Source organism: Pithys albifrons, chromosome 18, assembly GCF_047495875.1.
Source record: "Pithys albifrons albifrons isolate INPA30051 chromosome 18, PitAlb_v1, whole genome shotgun sequence".
Lineage (NCBI taxonomy): Eukaryota > Metazoa > Chordata > Aves > Passeriformes > Thamnophilidae > Pithys > Pithys albifrons.
In genome coordinates, this window is record NC_092475.1 from 5,350,666 (window position 1) to 5,370,956 (window position 20,291).

Sequence of the window (20,291 nt, forward strand, 5' to 3'; positions counted from 1 at the left end):
CCCACGCTTCGATTTAAGAGAAGAAATACTTGCCCTTGGAGTGGGGAAGTGTAGGAGAAAGAACTGGAGGCAAAATTACAAGAGAGACACTCAGCTGGAGAGATTTAAAGGGGCTGAAAGAAGCTAAACTGAAAGCAGAGCCTCCAGTGGAATCCAGGATTTCAGGCATTGTTCCTCTATTGGGAAATGCCTGATGGGTGCTGGGAAAGGCCATTCCCACCTGCTGGTTCAGGTGCTTACCCTGTTCCTCTCCGCAGTAGATCTGACAAAACAGGTGTTGATCTTCGTGGCAGAGGGTCCGGGGCTGCTTTAAATTATGTTCTGAAGTCTTTATTAGAAGTCCCACATGCCTGTTGTGAGCTAAATAATCTACAGGCATTCCCTGAGCATCTGCAAAATGTATAATTCATATAATGGCTTTGCTGCAAAAGTCCTGAATGGGTCAGGGAACTGTGGGCAAAGGAAGATGGGGAAGGCCTTGGAGAAGTGGGTTCTCTCTCCTTCCCCTGCCAGGCTGCCTGGGGGGAAAGGAGTACTTGAACAAGGTGCTCATCCTCAACCTCCAGCTGACCTGGAAATCTTCAGGTAGTTTAGAATCCACAAGAGAATTCAGTAACCCATTATTGTCTAAGCACATGAAGTGCTGCCTTATCTAATGGGTCTGGAAAAGCCCAGTAACCACCTCTCACGTGAGGCTGCCCCAATTAGCCATTTTGAAGGTCTCTCTGATGCTCTGCACTCTCCTGCAGTGTGTGAGGTGGACACACCTCCCCACACCACTTCGAGCCTTGTGGAACAGGCACTGCAGGGATGGGCACCACAGAAAAGCCTCTGAACACCTGAAGAACTTCGGCCTTCACAGATGGCTGGAGAAAAACGTGTGGTGTGTGCTTTAAGGCTGCATCACAATGCACAGGCAACCAAGGGAAGATTGCACAGACAACCCCAATTCTGGCATTTCTTATGTGTTTAGTGCTTGCCTTTAAAATCTTAATAATGTCCTCTTAACATAGTGGCTTTCTGGTATATAATTCTCTGAAAGTACCTATATATTTTTCACAATATCTGGAGAACATTTTGTTTTGTGCTTTCAAAGGCTCCTGAAAATAATTGTGATTTAACTAAAACATCTCTGGCTTTCTTTTCACTTGGCTTTTGTGTGGAAGCCACAGAACAGCTTTTCACATACCAGATGAATAATGTGTAGGAAGAGTGAGAGAGGAAGGGAATTGAGGCCTTCTCTTTGGGTATGTGAATTTAATTTCACCAGGCACTTTATTTTAATCATAATGCAGATCCAAACTTGTAGACAAAAAAAGAATCTCCTGAATGCTTCAATATGTTGGTTTATACATTACTGAACAAGTTCATATTTTATCAAATAATACATTTATGATTTTTTCAACTGTAGGTTGAAAATAAACATACATCAATATCTAAGTACTGGGTAGCATAAAAACATTCTGCATCTTCAAGCAAGCCAGCAGAAAGCAGTCACAGGCATGCTGGACAACTGTTAGATTCCCTGGCCAGATCTGAAGGTGTCAGAGAAATGAACTTTCTTGCACTGTTGGATATTTTAGCAGAACTCTTTCTCCTCCATGCCAGCTATTCAATACACACCTAAACTCAAACCTATTGTGGTACTTGCAGTGGGAAAATTCTTTTTATTGCCCCTCTGCTTCTCTGCAATGTAACTCCAGAATAAATCCCTCTCCCTACTGGAAAAGTGAATATGTGAAATACTGAAACATGAAACAGAATTATGCAATTCCTCTGCCAGCACCACCACTGATTCTTGTTTGGGGGAACACATTCATGGTTAGGAAATGTATGATCTGCAGAGCACAAAGTATGAAAGAACAATCTACTTTCTCAGGTAGAAGAGAGCCAGTGGAATTTTTTTCTGTATTCCAAATGATCACAGAGACATCACATTCTTGCATATTGTATTACATGCAAAATATCCTGGGAGTCCTAACTGCTTCCTGGGAAAAGCAGCATACCCTCAATATAGAATTACAGAAACATATTTAAAATACCCTCTTTTCACTCACCTCAGTCAAAACTCCGAGTAAATACGTTGGGTCAGTTTACCAGAATAAAGGATCCTTGGGAAGGAAGTTTTTATCCATGTTTCTATTCCTTTCTTCTATTCCTTGTCCTCACCTCCAAGTGCTGCTGCTGCTCAGAGCACACACAGTGCACAGCTCAGTCCTCTCCTTTCCCCCTTTCCTGCTCTTCCTGGAAACTCCTTCCCTTTTCCAGGTGGCACAGGAACACCAGGATGGCCCTGTGGGCTCTCCCCAGGGCTGGGTGTGTGTTATGGAAAGCAGCTGAAGGCATTGCCTGTTTGAGCCTTGCCAGTCATGACTGCACTGGCAGTGCCAGGAGAGCCCACGGAGCGCTTGGGCTCAGGCTCAGCCTCCTAAAGGAAGAACCAGAGGAAAAGCTGCAAAGCAGCTTCTCTTGCTTGCAAAGGTTTCTCTTTTTCTGTCATGTAGAAGCAGCTGGGAGTCACTGCTCAACCAATATATCTCTCTGAAAATGCTGGAGGAGAGCTCTAGACTTGGTGGAACACCAGAAACAAACACACTGGAGATGTTTTGGCCATTAAAATGCCTCTAACTCCACTGTAACTTTTGGTCAGCTACCACATCAAACCTCTGATTCCTTCCTCCCAGGGCAATTTTGTCTTCTAGCACTGTCAGCAAACTGCTCCAGCACTGCTTGAAAAGATTCCAGCCTAAATTACAGTACTGAAAGCCTGTCCTGGCCTTTTCCCTTACTGTTTTGGTTTTTTCTAGAATATTTAAATTTCATATTATTCCCCACCCAGTCTTAGCTATATTTCCCTGAGTGCAGAAAAACAGTCTTTCCTTCCTGCAAACCTAAATGCCTTCATTAGGGAGACTCAGTGTTGAAGTGTTTGGGAAAGGCAGATGCTCCAGATTTAAAAGAACCAAGAGAGGACTCAGAGAACAAACAGCTGCATTGCTCTCAGCCGTATTTCAGAACACTTTGGTACATTATTTTGTCACTGGGAACATATTATTACCATCTAAATTTAAAAACACTGGCTTTCTTGCACGAAGTCTTAAAACCACAGTGGCTGTTCTGTGCAAGTATTCCATGCCAATGATGCAGAAAATGAGATCAAAGTGAAAAACAATTCGTGTTTTCGACAGTCTTTGTTTCCAAGGTGTCTGTGCAGAACTGGCCAAAAACCCCACAGGTCCAGGAACTCTTGTGCACTTCCAAATTAATCACTGCTCACAGTTCTTTGCTGCAATTGCAGTCCATGGGTGCTTCAGCTCAGAAGCACCTTGTCCCTACTAATGAGCATTATTGTATTCCAGCTGAAATGCTGGATATCAAACCCATGTTCCAAAGTTCTAGTTTTTCAGTTCTAAAGAAAAATGTATTTAAAATAAACTGAGCACTGTCTGCCTGGAGATATTAAATCATGTAATTTCTGGAAGTGTTCTGACAAACAATTCCACTTTGGAGCAATGGGCACAGCTCCTGCCAGTGAACTGGCAAAATCCAGGGAGAAAGCCTAAACAAATTTTCAGTAAAATCTTATCAATTTCAAGTAAATCACCATGTTCTTTTTTTTCCTCCCCAGGAAATACATATTAACAGTTTTTTTCTCTTATTGAGTCTTCTTCTGCATCATCTCCAACCACCCACGTGTATTTTCCAGAATAGTTTAGGGGGTGATTAAAGGTAAACTGCTGCTCCTGCAAGAAGTGCACTGATCATATGAATAACAGAAAATGGATGTGTTTTAATTCAAGAAACAGATGTAAAACAGAGGCATGGACTTCTAGTCATACCCAGGGCTTCAGTGAGCAGCCCACTGTTCACTCCCTGAGGGGTGTTGTAGGGAATGAATTTAATGAAGTTCTGTTTTATTGACTCATCACTGGGAGTCCTTTAATTAATGGCAATAGCAAACCTGGGCCAGTTCTGTATATACATATTGGATGGATGAATGGATGGATGGATGGATGGATGGATGGATGGATGGATGGATGGATGGATGGAGATTAGATAGATAGATAGATAGATAGATAGATAGATAGATAGACAGATAGATAGATAGATAGATAGATAGATAGACAGATGTGTGAGTGCATGTGCTGGGTAAGGACTTCCTTCTATTTCCTGAGCATGACTTCAGCATTACAAAAAAATCAGATTCTCTCTAGAGGGAAATCTAGCCCAGAAATTTGGGAACTGCTTTGCTATGTCTGAGTTTCCTCGTTGTGTTTATGTAATTCCATCTGTAATGTCACAAGAGATGAACATCTTAGAGAATTCAATGCAATGACAAGTTGAAAAAAAAACACTTTTTTACAAAAATTTGCTCGTGAGGCTTATCCTGACCCATCAGTCAGTATCTGGCCATTGCTCTCATTGTGATTCAGGAAGTTCTTCCTGTTGCTGCAAAGTCCAACGATCTTTGTGTTGTATCATAAGGCAAGAAGGATGTTCAGTCTTTTCATCTGTTGTCTTTGTTGCTGGCAGCACTAACCCTGCCCTGAATTATTCCTGAATGGAACGAGCCTAAAACAGGACAGATAACATAAAATAGGGAAAAGTGGAAGACACAGTTGAACAGAGAGAAAGAACAAACATCCTCGTGTCCAAAAAGTGCCTCCTTGATTGTGTTCAAACCCTCAGTTAATTTAAAAAAAAAGACAATGACTGTCTCACCAACCTGTGCACAAAATTCATCCCTTCTACTTACTGAAGTTCTGGAAAGCACTATGACAACCAAAGGCCCAACTTTCAAGTGTAAATAAAAAGTATTAGGCAAAATCTCTATTAAAAATTAAAGACTCTGACCCTGCAAAGTTCCCAAACATGTGCTTAAATTTAAATACTTAGTCTTAACAAGGTTAATAGGATTCATCTGTCAGGGAGGTGCCTCCAAACAGGCTTGGAGTTCTAAACCCTTGTTTGCTGAGCTTCTGAGTACTTGGAATTTAGGCACACAGGTTTGCAAATCTGGCAAAAGCTTCTTAAAGGTAAGAGAAAAGTAAACAGCTCTTTCCTGGGGTGGGAGTTTCTCTGAATCTCTGTTGGTAACTACTGGAGCAGTTGTGTTACAGCTCCCCAAAAATGCTGGAGGGGCTTCCCAGGCAAGATCCTGATCCAGGACTGGGGTACCAAAGGAATAAACACAGTGAGATAGTTGATGTTTTATACTCTTGCTAAGGGGCAAAACTCCCCAAAAGCTTCAAATGGCTTCACTTCAGATTTTTCAATGCCATAAATAAAATAGAACCTTTCCTCCTTAGGACCCAGACTTTAATCTTCCCTTTTTGCCTGAGACTCAGAACTCTCATTTTGATACTTCCATACCCCAAGCACCTCTGGCTACTCCCACTGCAGGAATAAATAATCTCTGCAGTGAATACAGGCCTTTTAAAAATATCTGTTTGAGAATCTGAACTCCCCTCAGACACTTTGATTCCCCATGCAGTGAGAACGAAGCTTTTGTGGAGCTTTTCTTAGCAAACACCTTTAAGGACGTGACCTTTGCAAAGCCTCCTGAATGTCTCCTGTAAAATTCTGTGCATGTGGCAATAGTTTTGGAGAGAACAGTCTACATTTCAGCTGCCAGTGTATTTCTGCTTTAGAAGGTATTAATTTATTTATGAGCTCTTTGGATTACAGCTAAAGTAGAAGATATTTGCTGGTAATAATGGTGAGTCTTTTCAGTGAAGCCAAGCAACCTTCCATCTGCCAGGGTTTTATTGCACAACTTGTTCAAAAGTCTGCCAGTAAAAATGATTAAATTGTGGAAGTTACCAGGTAATAATGACCTGAGCAGTTGACAGAGGATGAGCTTGGCATGCAAAACATCTGTGGGGACTGAAAAGCTGTTTCCTCTTTGGGGAAGATGGTGGTGGGTGCAAATTGGCTGTTACCTCTTGAAAATCCAAGGGCTTTTGCTTCTGATTCCTGTTTTGCAGGAAAAAAGGATCATGAGAGAATTTGCCTGAGAGAATGCTGAGTGTTAATTTTAGAATTAGATTCAAATAGACTCTTTGAAACATTCCCATTGAAGACAAATTGGCATTTGAGGAATTCTTCACAGGTTTTAAATTAGGTGGAATTAGGACTATAGCATTGAGTGTTTCTGAAATATTCACAAATAGAGTTTGGACTCAATTTTGAGACTTGCTTTTCTATCACATTTAATGAATACCTATACAAGAGGCATTCTCATAAAACTGTAAATGACTATTCTTTAAAGCAGAAACTTTAGGATTAGATTTAGAAATACTGTCAAATGAAGCATTTGATTTCTTGGTGTCATGAACCTGAGGAATCCTTCTTATTTTAAGGTGTTTTTCTTTTGAATACACTTGACATGCTTGGAGTACTTTGTTACTACTTCAGTAAATAACATTTGTAACCTTTGGTGGTTTGGAATTAGTGTTATATTTAGTAGAAAAAGAGAGAGCAGACATTCCAATATATTCTTGGAAGTATCTTTAAAATGTCCTACGAATTATTTTCAAAACCTGGAAAATTCATATACCATCATCCCTGTGTGTCTTGATCAGCCTTAATTAGGATATTTTGAGGTTTTAAATGTGGCAGTAAGTTCCTTTTATTTTCTCAATAAGGCTTTTTTCAGTTTTTATTTTTATCATCTGTCACAGAAATCTGTTGTATGTGTAAGCAATTTAATGGTTCACTGAAAGGTTGTTATGCAACTGAGTTGTATAAAATCCTGTCCAAACCCAGAAATTACTGGAGGGGGGAAAAACAGAAATGGTGGAAGGCTGAGAGTTTAAGTCCCTTTCTTTCTCTGTCAGGATTTTTGACTCTAAACTGACTCCACAGAAGTGTCACTCCAAAGGAGTGAAAGACCCAACATTGCTGATTTTATTTCACTGATTTCCACAAGAATAAGAGTTTGGCTTAAGGTATGTGGCAGAATAGAGGAATAGAATCATAGAATCATAGAATGGATTGGGTTGGAAAAGACCTCCGAGATCATCAAGTCCAACCCTTGGTCCAACTCCAGTCCCTTTACCAGATCATGGCACTCAGTGCCACGGCCAAGCTCAGTTTAAAAACCTCCAGGGATGGGGAATCCACCCCCTCTCTGGGCAGCCCATTCCAATGCCTGAGCACTCTCTCTGCAAACAATTTCTTTCTGATCTCCAACTTCAATTTCCCCTGGCAGAGCTTGAGCCCATCGTGCCCCCTTGTCCTATTGCTGAGTGCCTGGGAGAAGAGACCAACCCCCACCTGGCCAGAACTTCCCTTCAGGCAGTTCCAGACAGTGCTGAGGTCACCTCTGAGCCTCCTCTTCTCCAGGCTAAACACCCCCAGCTCCCTCAGCCTCTCCCCACAGCACTTGTGCTCCAGTCCCTTCTCCAGCCTCGTTGCTCTTCTCTGGCCCCGCTCCAGCCCCTCAATCTCTTTCCTGAACTGAGGGGCCCAGAACTGAACACACCACTCAAGGTGTGGCCTCACCAAGGCAGAGTCCAGGGGAAGGGTCACTGCCCTGGGTCTGCTGTGCACTTGTTTCTGCAATAACAGGACATCACTTCATAATTCAGTTTATTTTCTAACCGTGGCATCCTCTGAGAAACCAGAAGCTCTTCCCTGCAAAGAATTTTGTATTGGACTAGATGATCTTCTGTGATCCCTGCCAAGCTGAATCACCCTGTGATCCTGTGAGCTGTTTATGTAACCCTTATAAATAAACTCCACGTCCACATCCATCAATTATTTACCTATATTTCTAGAGATGCCCCAAATACATGTCTTTGACCTTCAGGCAGAAACAATGAAGAACAACAGAAAATTCAAATTGACCAAAAAGCTTAGAAATCTATAAATTATCTGCTCTTCTAGACTGCAAGAGTAACTTTGGTAAAACAAGAAATTGTAAATCATGTTCATTTTAGCTCAGTACAAAAAAGACAACCAGCAAAACTGGACCAATTGTTGCTAACAAACACCTGGTATTGTCTCAATACTTGGGATGAATTTCTGTATTTGCAGTTGAAATTTTGAGCTCTAAAGAAATTTTTGATGGAAGCTTTTCAGACATTCCCCACTATCACACACTCTGTGTATTCCTCTTGTCACTTGGTAAAATAAGATCCTTGTAACTTGTAACACTCCTCACCACTGAATGTCTCACTTGAAACAGGGATGACCATTTTTTCACCAAGCAACATAAAAAAAAGTGAAGAAACTGATGTCAAAAAGCAGGAACACCGAAGTGTGATTCCCTTTAGGATTTCCTCTTATCTCTTCTCACATTATATGAGCCTTACTTCACAATCTCTCTTGCTTTTTCACTTGAAATTGTGATGGTCTTTCAAGAGAATAATCAATGAGAAGGCAATTTCCACACGGTGTAGAAGTAATTTTGTTTGTAGTCAGTTCTGAAAACATGGATTTCTGTCCTCCCTATACAGGATAATCTTGAAAAAAAAATTAATATAAGCAGTGTACATGGCAGAGGCCACAGCCTTGAAACTGCATTTCCATTGCTCTCAGGACTAAAACTGGCTAATTCTTTCATCCACATAGATCTAAATCAGCGTGTCATGAATTGTTGACTTGTCTGTCTAATGACACTTTCCTGGACTGCAGTTATGGGCCTCTCTTCATCAGCCTCCCTGAAATCTGCTGTAAGAATGTGAGACTGGCTCTGCATCAATCAGAGTAAGAGACCCCACCAGGATCCACATCCCCATAAGCACACAGAGCTCTCTGCCACCTGAGTCCCAGGGCTGCAGAGAGGGAGCCCCACGCCCGTGTTCAGCACCAAGGGCAGCTCAGAGCCCTGCACAGCCCACGAGAAGGGCCTTGAGCCATTAAAGAGTCCCAACTCCCATCAGATACAGAGAGAGAGCTTGAATTAATAAAACACTTGTTGAAATAGAAAAGATTTTTTAAAAATCTAAACCTTATATTTGATTCATTAACTGCATTCTTTATAGTCCACTCTATGTGGAATATAATGCAAATAGTGAGATGTGAGATGGAGTTTGGACCATCATTTGCTTTTAGTAATGCACGTGCAGCTGCAGTGGAAGAACAGCCCCGTGAATTGTTACCTGGACTTTCCTTTGAACCCTCCATGTACAATATATGGGCTAAATCTTGGACTCCATGTACAATATATGGGTTAAATCTTGGACTCCATGTACAATATATGGGCTAAATCTTGGACTCCATGTACAATATATGGGTTAAATCTTGGACTCCATGTACAATATATGGGTTAAATCTTGGACTCCATGTACAATATATGGGTTAAATCTTGGACTCCATGTACAATATATGGGTTAAATCTTGGACTCCATGTACAATATATGGGCTAAATCGTGTCTTTAGACACAGTCTTGAGCAAAGATCATAAACTGAATGATCTCCAAAGACATGACACTGTAGCACAACTCCCTCTCTGCCCCAAAGTGACATTTTCCAAGCCGTTTACAGCTGGGTGCAATGACCCAGAGCCACCAGCCAGGGCACTGCAGGGGCACAGAAATGCCTCATTCTCTTGGCACTTCTTGTCTGCTCCTCAGCTGCATCCCCCAGCTCACAGGTACCAGATTTTCTTACATGGGGACTGAGACAGACACATTTTCAGTCCCTTAAACAGATGTATGGTTGTCCCTAGAGATTCTTTTTGTGTAGGTTTAGCTGATTCTTATTCCCTTTGAGCATGGACTTGAAACATGCAGATTTATTGGGTAGGTTGAGATTAATCTATTCCTAACCTTAAACCAATCAGGAGGCAAGTGAGAAGCTTGCTCAGAAGGCCCCTCAATATATTCTATCCATGTCAAAAGGTGCTGCTGGATTTATTATGTACCAAGTCAATGGGTGCTTTAAGATTTAGAGACCAAGGACTGAGAGGTGGTGAACAAGTTCTCTGGCCATCCACCAGTGACAATAAAGCCAGGCAGGCACAAACTTTCAGGTGCTGTGGGTGCAGACAATTCTGGCACACAGTTCAAAAAGCCCAGACTGCAGTAAGGTTAGAAAACTTCCCAAGGAAACAACCTGGAATGCAGCAGCACTAGAGAGAACATGGCAGGAATACACCTGGGAAAACCCAAACAAAGGGAAAAGTCAATCACTGCACATTCACTTAAGTGAGCAGAGTGATGCTGCTCACAAAGGCTTTTCAGCCTAGAAGTTGTCCTTTACATGAATCCTGAGGGCTTTTTGACACGGAAAAGCTTACAAAATCTAATCCAAATTACCTAAATGTGTGTGATTGGAGCAGCTTAATTAAACCACACTGAATTTGCATGAACACTCCATCCTAGTATTAAAGTAATCTTAATTCAATTTAGGTTCATTTACTTTGGAACAGAATAAAGCTAAATTAAACTGTGCTCACTTTAATTCTCAACATGAGTGTCCACCCAGATTTTAATAGCTAATTAATCCACTGTACTTTCATAAGAGAAACTCCACAGAATTTCATAGTCCATGTTTATGTAAACAAGCTCTAAACACACTCTTCTGTTATTTCAGGACTGTTCTATTTTCTATTACACTCCATATGGGCTAATTTAACAGTCACCAGGAGGAGCCAAGCATTAGCAGATTGTTCTTAACCAAGGCTGTCTTTTTCATCACTGTATTTAATAGACAATTTTGTACATATTCTCTGAATTTCAGTCCTTAATGTAGCCTTTTAAACCCTGAAGACTACTGATGATGAACAAAAGAAACTAGATATGCTTCATTAGAAAAAAGTCTTTAAATTCCAACTCTAAAAATTATATGCTTAAAGATGTTCCTCTGCAAAATAGATTATAGCATAAGAATTGGGTTTTCTAGATAACAGATGCACTAAAACCACAACTTGAAACAATTTTTTTGGAATCTGTCCCAGCACAAATCAATCTTATGGATTCTGAAAATGCTAAGACAGATCCTAAATGGTAATTAATTGATATCATGATTTTGATGTTAAAGAAGAAACTCTGATTTATGGCTGTTAAGGCTCTAACAACAAATATAAACAATGTTTTCCCAGGTTTCACTGTTCCCAAAGTTGTTGGGTCTCTTCATTAGTTTCAATTCTTAAAATGTTCTCCTGTTCATGGGGTGAGAAACTCTCTTTGGCTGCAGCTCCATTCCAATCACAGCTTGCTGGGCATGGCTCGTGGTGGCTGTGATTTCACTTGGCAGGGCACTGGATTAGCTGTTGACATCAAGCCAACATTTAATTTTGTTTTCTTGAGTCATCTGTCGCCAGTTCCCATGACAACTGATCTTCTAGCCTTCAGATTTACTAGAGAAAGCCATTAAAAAGGCCAGGAGTGCAGATAGAGACTCTTTGATGTACGTGGAAGTTCAACTCTTTTCTTCAATGGAAAAGGAAAGATCTTTTCCGCTGTTACTTCAGCAACAACAGGGAACTTCTGCTCATGAAAACACAGATGTTCTTGTATTAGAAAAACAGACTGAATTGTAGTTTTTAACAAGAAACCTGTTTCTACTACAGAATGAAGGTCTTTGTGTCTAAAAATCACGTGGTGGAGAGGACAGGCAGAAATATTTTTCTATTCTTGCACAGCAGTAATGAAAGATGAAATTTCAGATATGGATCCTTTTGTTCTTCACTGGAGTCCCTGGGCATTTGCATCTCTTATTTCACAAAGGTGTGACTTAGGTAAAGGAAATACCTCAGGAAGACACCATTGGTGTGCTAAGTCAGCCCAGAGGTGGTAACAGGGCAGAGGAAAAGGCCAATCATGATGCTGTGAGACCCTGACTCAAAAATACCTTTGGCTAAAAATAGGAGTCAGTGTGTATAAAATATGCACAACACACATAGCCCCAGGTTATTAAAGCATGAGTAAAAATTAAGTGGCATAATGGAGCACAAGCAATCCTTCTAATAGAATGCTAACACTCAGTGGTTGGTTCTAAGACCATCTCCCGTTGACCTTCACAGGATCTTGCAAATTCCTCTTATACACTGTGTTTAAAACATTGTAACCACTAAGTACCCCCAAATCCCTTTGAAAGAAAAGGGAGCACAAATATAATAGAAAAAGGTTCACAAATTGTTCAAACACCATTAGAGACTTCAGAGAAAAACCCAGATTGTGTCTTTATCTCCTCCTTAGGTCAACACTTGCCTCCTGGACAGGGGAAGAAAACAAGCAGCTGGACAGCTCCATCCCAAAGTGTGGATGTTCCCCACTGCCCAGGAGCTGGTTCCAGCAAGGCCCATGTGCAGGGAGATGACCCCAGGCCCCCCAGAAAGTGCAGCAGGCACTGCAATGCAATGCAAAGCTCAGGTGTGAGCCCCCACTCCTGTCTGTTCTCAGAATCAATGGCCCTCTACTAAGGCAACACCCCCAGCCTTTGCCGCACCCCATTTGGTTTATGTTCCATCACACATATCTGGATGACTTTTCCAGGCTGGTTCCTCAACAGCAACTCAAGGTTGCTTTCCTAAATGTGAGGATACATAGGCCTGGAACCTCAATTAAAACTGAGAGAACAAGGCAACCACTCTGAGAAAAAGCCACCTTGCTTCTCTTCTCCTCCTCTGCCCAGCTGAAGCAGTTAAAACATTTTCAAGCTAATGGGGGTGGATGTGGGAGAAAGTGAGAGATAAGGAAAGAGCACACCAGTTCCCCAGCCTGAGTTAACCCTCCTGGTCCCACTGGAGACAGACATTTCCACCAGCTGAAAACCCACCCCATGAGAGAGCACAGGAGGTCAAGTGTGTTTGGTACCAGTCTCCTGCCTGGACCGAGTGGCTCCCCCTTAGAGCTGTCCCCCAGTCTGAGAACAAACCACCCTTGGCACTACATTGTTGTGACTGGTAAAAACTGGTGTGAATTAATGACAAAAGGAAGCACTTTGATTGTCATCTCCCAGAGATGAAACATCCCCCACACTAAATCTGGCACGTTGTGCTGTACAGGTTCAGGCTGTGGATTCAGGCTCTGTGGGATTGTTTCAGATGCACTTGGCTCTGAGTGCCATTGATGCAGATTCAAAATGCTGCGTTTCATGTCTTGCTTTTATCTTTAAATACATTTGAGTAGATTTTTCTCTCTTCTAAACCAGCTCACATAATAGGTAGAACTAAAAATGATCTAATAGCTCCAGTGCCTTGGAGCTACTGCCATGCATGAAATTCAAACCGGGACTATAAAAAGAAGCAAGGAGGACTTTCTCTCCAACTCACATTTTTAGCTATTTCTGTGTTTTCTGAGAAGGGTAGAACTTGTTCATGTTTCATGTCAGCATCAGTTGAATAAAATGCAATCTGAAAGTTATTACAGGTCATCTGGGGAACTGGAGGCAAAAGTCTGGAGGTTTTTGCACTGGTTGAGAAGGCAGTAAGTTAGCAAGATTAGTAATTACTAATTAAGGTGATAGCATGACCCAAATTTGGTTTTACAGCCCTTACTGTTTTAGTCAGATGCAATGACATCCATTAGAGCTGAGCAAGTAGTTCCTGGTGGGTGATGCATTTTCATCTTCATACTTTCTATCTGCATATTGCCTTTGACTGTGTGTTTGAAATGGGCATGGTCTGAGTTGAGCAGCCAAATACAGGTGGCACTGCTCAGTCCTGTCCAACCCTCACATCAGTTCACCCTATGACTGAGTGCAATTCTTAATTAAGTTTATTTGCATGTGTGCAAAACATATGCTTGGCTGTTCAAACCTTGCTTTGCACAGATGTTGCCTAATTTTGTTAAGTGGGAGAGACCACTATAATTTTTAGGAGAAATTAGCCAAATTAGAATAGATTGAACCATTTGAGTGTGTTCCCAGACTAACAGGACCATGTGGTACCTTGTTTGTGAGAATTTAAATACTTCATCCATTTTCAAATGCTCTGAAACAAGTATTTGTGGTTTTAATAAACACAGACTGTTACTGAGTTTTACCATGGGCTTCATCCCAGCCCAGGCTGACTCAGGGAGTTCTGAGACACACGGTGAGACTCTCCTGGAGGGTGTATTTTGAGACACTCCTGGAGACTGATTTTAGGTGGAATCACAACCCTTATGACTTTGGACAAGCCCACTGAGGCTGCACACTGTGGGTAACTGGTCTGCCCACTGGAGCATGTTTTAATCCTGTCACCAGAGCCTGGGGTCATACTGGGAAGAGGTAGACGATGTCACATCCTCTAAACATGTTCTGACCAGTCAGGCATTTAATCAGAGACTGACATATTTATTACGAATAAAAGGAACAGGAGGATACTATGAATTCCTTTAGAGCGGCTTAATTGACAGTGCATTGGGTAATGAATGACTAATTAATAAAATGAAAGCAGAATATAATGGATTTGGACTTTGTTTGTACACAAACCGCTTCATTAGGACTCTTCAGCCATCATTAGCTCTGTCTCTTCTGCAGTGACTCACTGTGCTCCCTGCAAGAGTCTAAGCTGCACCACAGATCTGCCCAACCACACCACTGACAGAGCTCAAGCTTCCTGCAATGTCCTTCTGCTCTGAATTGAGGGGATTCCTCCCCAGTTCTTCTTTCCCATTTCATGGTGAAATGGGTTCTATAGATTCCTGCAGGCTAATCTCATCAGGATCTTCCAAAAGTGAAGATACCCAGAGAAAAACCCTCAACCTACCAAAGAAACAGCCACAGCAGCTGTGGGCTCGTTGGGGACTCTGCTTGGCTTGCTCTTGGCACATCTTAGGTGTAGAGAAACCAGCAGGAAGTGGAGTGGATAAGCTCAATGATGTGTACTCATGACTTATTCAGTCTTAAAAAAATGAAAATAAAAAAAGAACGTTGAAACAATGAAACAAAATCAAAGGAAGAAAAACATCTGGCAAATTCTGGTCACTGGACTATCAACTCTAGAAAGGTCTTCCAGTGGTGCATGTTCAAGAAAGACCCAAAGACACATAAAGGGATTGTCTCGAAGTTCGGTTGAAATTGGTGTATTTTTAGTAAATGACAGCCCTTGACCTACCAGAGAACCAGACAAACACAAAAGAATCAGCCTTTGATGAAAAAAAAAAGGCATTATTCACCCAATCTGGCTAAGCAATCAGTCAGTTATAACACACATATCAGTGGTAACTGTGGGCTTGAATTCTTTGAATGTTTAGTATAAAATCCTGTGCAGAATCAAATAGGCAACAACATAGAAGGGAGTTCCTTTACATACAACGAAAAGAATTTGTAGAAAATACACAAATCATTTGTATGCACAAAGCTCCCCTGAGTGCATATGCAAAGCACTTCATTATGCCTGTTAGTTATTGTAATTGCCATTAACGTGCAATTACTTGCTCTGCATCCCAATTCCAGGTGAATGGTTGAATCAGCTGCAAAATTATGAGAGCTGAGAAGTTCTCTTTCAAACCCCAGACCATTTCATTAATCTCTCATTGTAGAGTAAACAAAGAGCATATCATGAACTGCCAAACTGCAAACTGTATTATTTCCTGAAGTGACTGCAGTATTCCCAGGAGCACTGAGGGGGATGTTTATGGAGAAAGAATTCCCCCTGCAACAGCACTGAAAATGTCCTTCCAGTCCTTCCCGTCAGGACTCAGTCACATCATCAGGAGGGGGCTTTGGGACCTGCCAAAGCTTGGGAGTTCTGTGGGGCTGTTACATCCTTTTTTATGGTGTTTGAATATTTGAACACTTTCTGCACAAACCCATTAGCAAGAACTCCTTTACTTACACACATAATTGCCTGGCTTTTCTCCTTTGGGGGGACCAAACCTTGGCTGGGGTTGGGTTTTCTGGAGCCTTTTCTGCAGAGAGGAAAACTACACTACCACAACTGTAAATGTAATTTTTGGTGGAAAAAGTTGGAAAATGAGGATGGTTATTATGGCAGTATTTCTTAAGGACTATCAGACTAGATTTGTTCAAGCACTTCTACAAGAATGTTCCACTGTTAAATCCTCTTGAATCTAAAAGCTTTGTTCTCATCTCTTATGGTGACCAATTGCCTTCATTCTTGGCTCTGCCTTCTAAATTGAGAGAAACAGCTCTTACAATAGCACTTCACCAGCTGAAATTCCATCCTAAATGTAGCTGAAGTTTGAGCAACCTCTTATATATGGATATTAGAGGCAAAATTGGTGCTCTAGTTTGGCCTCTTCCTCTGAGCTAGTTTGAGGATGTGACTGCAGGGATGACAGATTTATAGTGACAAGAGCCAGGAAGAAAGAAAATGTCAGAAATCCAGACTAGGTTGTGCTTTTCACCTAATAAGTTGACAGGAAAACACACCAAATATAAAGGTAAACAGGGACAGCTGCCACCCCCTCCTCACCTCTCCTTTCCCCTCCTCCCTCCACAAATAAAGGCTGCAATTATTATTTTTAGTCAGCAACAATGGTGAAAAGTGAAAAATTAATAAATCCTGATGTCTGCTCTCCCTTATCCTAGAGATTATCCCAGAGCTTGCCTACAGCTGCAGTGCAGAAAAATCCAGTCACACACTTTAAAATTCAGATTCAAGCAACAACATCAACAGCAAAACTCCAAACCCCAGCCCCTTGCTCTCCCAGGACCTGGAGCTCGTGTAGCCTGTAATTACCAGAGGAGAGAACATACAGAATGTAATTATTCTATTAGGGCTGGGTAATCAGAATAACTTGCTTGTTAGAGAAAACCATATACTTGTTCTATACTATTATCTTCACTTCTATAAAAGAGCCTTCTTAGGAGAAACTACAATTCAACAATGATTATGGATGTCAAATCAGTTTTCAATGGATATGGATTATATGATAGCACAAGACCTGACAGGGAATCAGTTCTGTGTCCAAGCATTTCAATTGTGCAAATATTTTTACAGTGATGGTCTGGTTTAGATGGGCAGCTGGGAGTTGCCATCATCCTAAAATGATGATCTGTGGTGTCAAACACAGATGGTAAATGCCCATTAAAACACACAATTAGAACTGTTACATTTCAGGTTAAACCCTAAAAAAATATATAATTATTATTAAAACATTGGTGTTATTGGAATGTGCTGTCGGAGCCACTTTGAGTTCACTGACTTGCGGACAAATGGATGAGACTAAAGAGAACCAGGTGATAGTCAGGCCCCCAAAGCTGCCCACAATTTATGGGGATGATACCATGTACATCTTTGGGATAAAATTGCTGGAAATAACCCATCTGTCATGAGAAATAATCCTACAGAACAAGGCTGTCACCTCAAGCAGACTTAGATGGCAGTGGGATGGATAGATCTTTCTTCACATCTCAGAAGGCAAAGAGTGTTTTGGACAAACAACAATGAAATAAAACAGCTACATAAAACCACTCCAGCCACAGTGTTTTGGAAGAGTTGCCTTGAAGTCCTGCCTCCTGAAAGCTCTGCTAATGACAGGAGGAGAGCAGGAGCACTGGGTCAGGCTGGCTTGCTGCAAGGGTAAAACGCCCACAAAGGAATCTCAGTGCCTTTTCTGCAGGGTACGAAACACTCGAGTTATCAGTGATTTTGGTTTTGCACAGATCTGTTATGTGGGAAATGAGGCAACAAAAAATCAGGCTTTAGAAGGTTATAATTAAAAAAAAATCACAAGAACAGGCAGGAATTTAAAGTTTGGAACATGATTTGGATGTTTAGTGGCCCCTCTGAGATGGGATTATTGATACCTGGTGTCGAGAGACCGTAAGATCCAACTTGGGAGCTGTAAGGCAGGAAATGCAGCACTGCCATGAGCAGATCATGCAGATTTCAGCATAAAATATTTCTTATTCTCAGGAGAATCTCCCAACACCAATTTTTGACCTCTTCTGCACAACTTCCTTTAGCTGAAAGACCTGAGCACGCTTGAACTGTGGCTCTGTGGCTTGTCAGTCTCCTGGTGTTTTTATCTGGGAGACTCCCAGTGCTCTGACTCTGCACGAGACATGAGCCCATGGAGCAGCTCCCCAACACCAGCACCTGGAGAGCCAAGACAGGCTCCTTGGAAGCACCTTGGAGAGCAGGATTGCTGTGGCAAAGCAGCTCCCCAAAGCTGCCAAGCACAGCAGTGTGAAGCACAAGGCAGCCCTCACCGCAGCTCCCTCAGCAATCACAGCCATTCACCACCACTGCAGGTGCAGGATGAGCAACAGTGAGTGTAGAAACGTGGGTGGGTGTGCAAATGCCTCATTACGGGGTTTGTTAGCACAGGGAGCTGCTTTGTGTCCAGTGAATGTGGGAATTTGGTGCTCAGCCCTCTGGAGGGGAAAAACACATCCCTTTGCCTCCTTAGCCCGTCCCTCTGAACAGACATGGGAAAGGAAAGGAGTTGCATTCCCTGCCAAAGCAGCAGCTCCCATCCAACCCCAATCCTGCTTTCTTGTGCTGTCCTTGGGTTTCTAACAATGAAGAGAAGTGAATCTTGAGGAATTAGTCGTGTTGAATCATGTCTTAATCATATGCATGATATGCTCTTCTGGAGCATTAGAGTAAGAGGCGTCACAGCTCGTGTTGTCATTTCTGGGGCAGCAAACTGGGGCTGTTGGCTGAGCTGAAATCGCTGCTGGCATTAACGAGAGTCTGACCAGAGGCTTTATTTCATGTTCAGGAATTGTGCTGCATTAGTCCCTATTAGATCACAATACTTTGCAAAGGAACTGCTAAGTTACCAAGACTAATCCTTTAAGTCTTTCTTTCTTCACAATGTCAGACAAAATAAGACTATGCCATATTTCTGTAATCTCTGTTGTATTATGAGAATATTATGATCTCCAACAACGACAAAATCTCCAAACTGCACGATTCCTGTTGGCTCTGATATGCTCAGTCTCATCTCTTTCTGTCAGAAAAGATATTTCTAAGCCTGCATGATTTCATTTTAACAGACACTATCCGGCTAAAAATCAGATTATTATTGTAAAGCAGGCAAAAAACTTTCCTTGTGTTTAAAAACTAGTCATTCTGAAAAAAAAACATGATGTAATACCCAAAGTTCTCCTCTTTCTTCAGGAAACTACTTAAAATGAAAGTTAGTTTGGAAAATCCAGGGTTATCCACTTGCCAATATTTTCTACTTGGATAGATCCATTTAGATTGATGTTCTCAGACAACTTCAGCTACCACAAACTAAAAAAAAAAGATCTCTGCAATGCTCTGCTGGAACATTGCGGGGGAATTTCTTGAGGGAGAATGGGAATTTGAAGTAAAAACTAATTAATTAAACCCATCTGAAGTAGACTTTCATTTCTTTTAATAGGACAAGAAAATAAATGTTAAAATACCTCTAAAGGTGCATCCTCCTTCTGAGAGCTCTGTCCTTTTGCATAGAGTGAAAACATCATCCCATATCCTGTAACTCTGGATGTGTTTCTCTGCTATTTTATGATGTCTAAGCCACTAAAAGTATATTCAGTAACTTAACTCTTTTATAATTACTTCATTAGAGCAGCCAAACAAACCATGATCTTAAAATGCATCAGCTCTTGGCAGTGTGTTTTTGTTTGGGTTGGGGTGGTTGGGGTTTTGTTGTTGTTATTGTTGGGTTTTTAATAAGTTACTGCATAATAAAGTTACTAAAATCCTCCAAAAATTTGACGAATTGACAAATCTTAAATCCCAGGATGGGAAGCAGAATAGATTTTCTGCAGGTGCAGGACACAAAATAGCTGATTATATAAAATCTCATCTCCCAAATAAGATAGATGAGTAATGCTTCAGGTCACAGAGCAGTTTTTTAGAATAGATTTGGTAGAACTAGAGACCTTTGATGTGTTGGAATAAAGCCTAAACACACTCTAGAAGTTGTGTTAGGAGAGCAAGAGTGAGAAAAATATAAATGGAGCAGCAAGTTATTGAAAACAGCTTCTTGGTTTTGCTCGTGGGTTCCTCTTTCAGAAACAAGGTTTATTTAACCACTTTTCATCTCCTGTCACCCACAATATCTTTGGAGCTTATTGGCAACTTTCAACAGTGATTTAATTCATGACAAAAGACACCAGTGACCCTCTGAAGTGTTACCTGCAGCAATAACCTCAGTGTGAGGAGAGTTTTGCTTGCACACCAAAGCACCCACACAGGAGAGGGGCTGGGAGTGCCCCCAAGGGAAGAGTGTTCAGTCAGTCTGACACTTCATCAGACAAGAAAGGAGCCAACCTCAAGCCATAAGTCACAAATGAGATTTTTAACAGTTTAAGATCACACTGAGGACTGAAGATGCTGAACTGTAGAAAGCAGGCTTTGTTGGCTTCCCTTTTGGTAACACCCACCCTATTTCCAGCAGAATAATTTGGGAGAGAGGCCTCTGGAGCAGGGGAGAGCTCCTGCACTT

General features: G+C 41.5%; 1 protein-coding gene across 3 annotated transcripts in view; it reads right to left on the bottom strand.

Annotated features, from left to right (window-relative positions):
- PHACTR3 (phosphatase and actin regulator 3) overlaps nucleotides 1-20,291 on the bottom strand; it is a 100,134-nt gene that overhangs the window by 71,249 nt on the left and 8,594 nt on the right. The window contains exon 1 of one of the 3 annotated variants that reach the window (XM_071572665.1): nucleotides 2,058-2,310. The exons of the other annotated variants lie outside the window; for them this stretch is intronic. The gene's annotated coding sequence lies outside the window, so the exon portion shown is untranslated. Of the gene's footprint in view, nucleotides 1-2,057; nucleotides 2,311-20,291 lie in introns of those variants that run through there. 3 annotated transcript variants of the gene reach the window in all.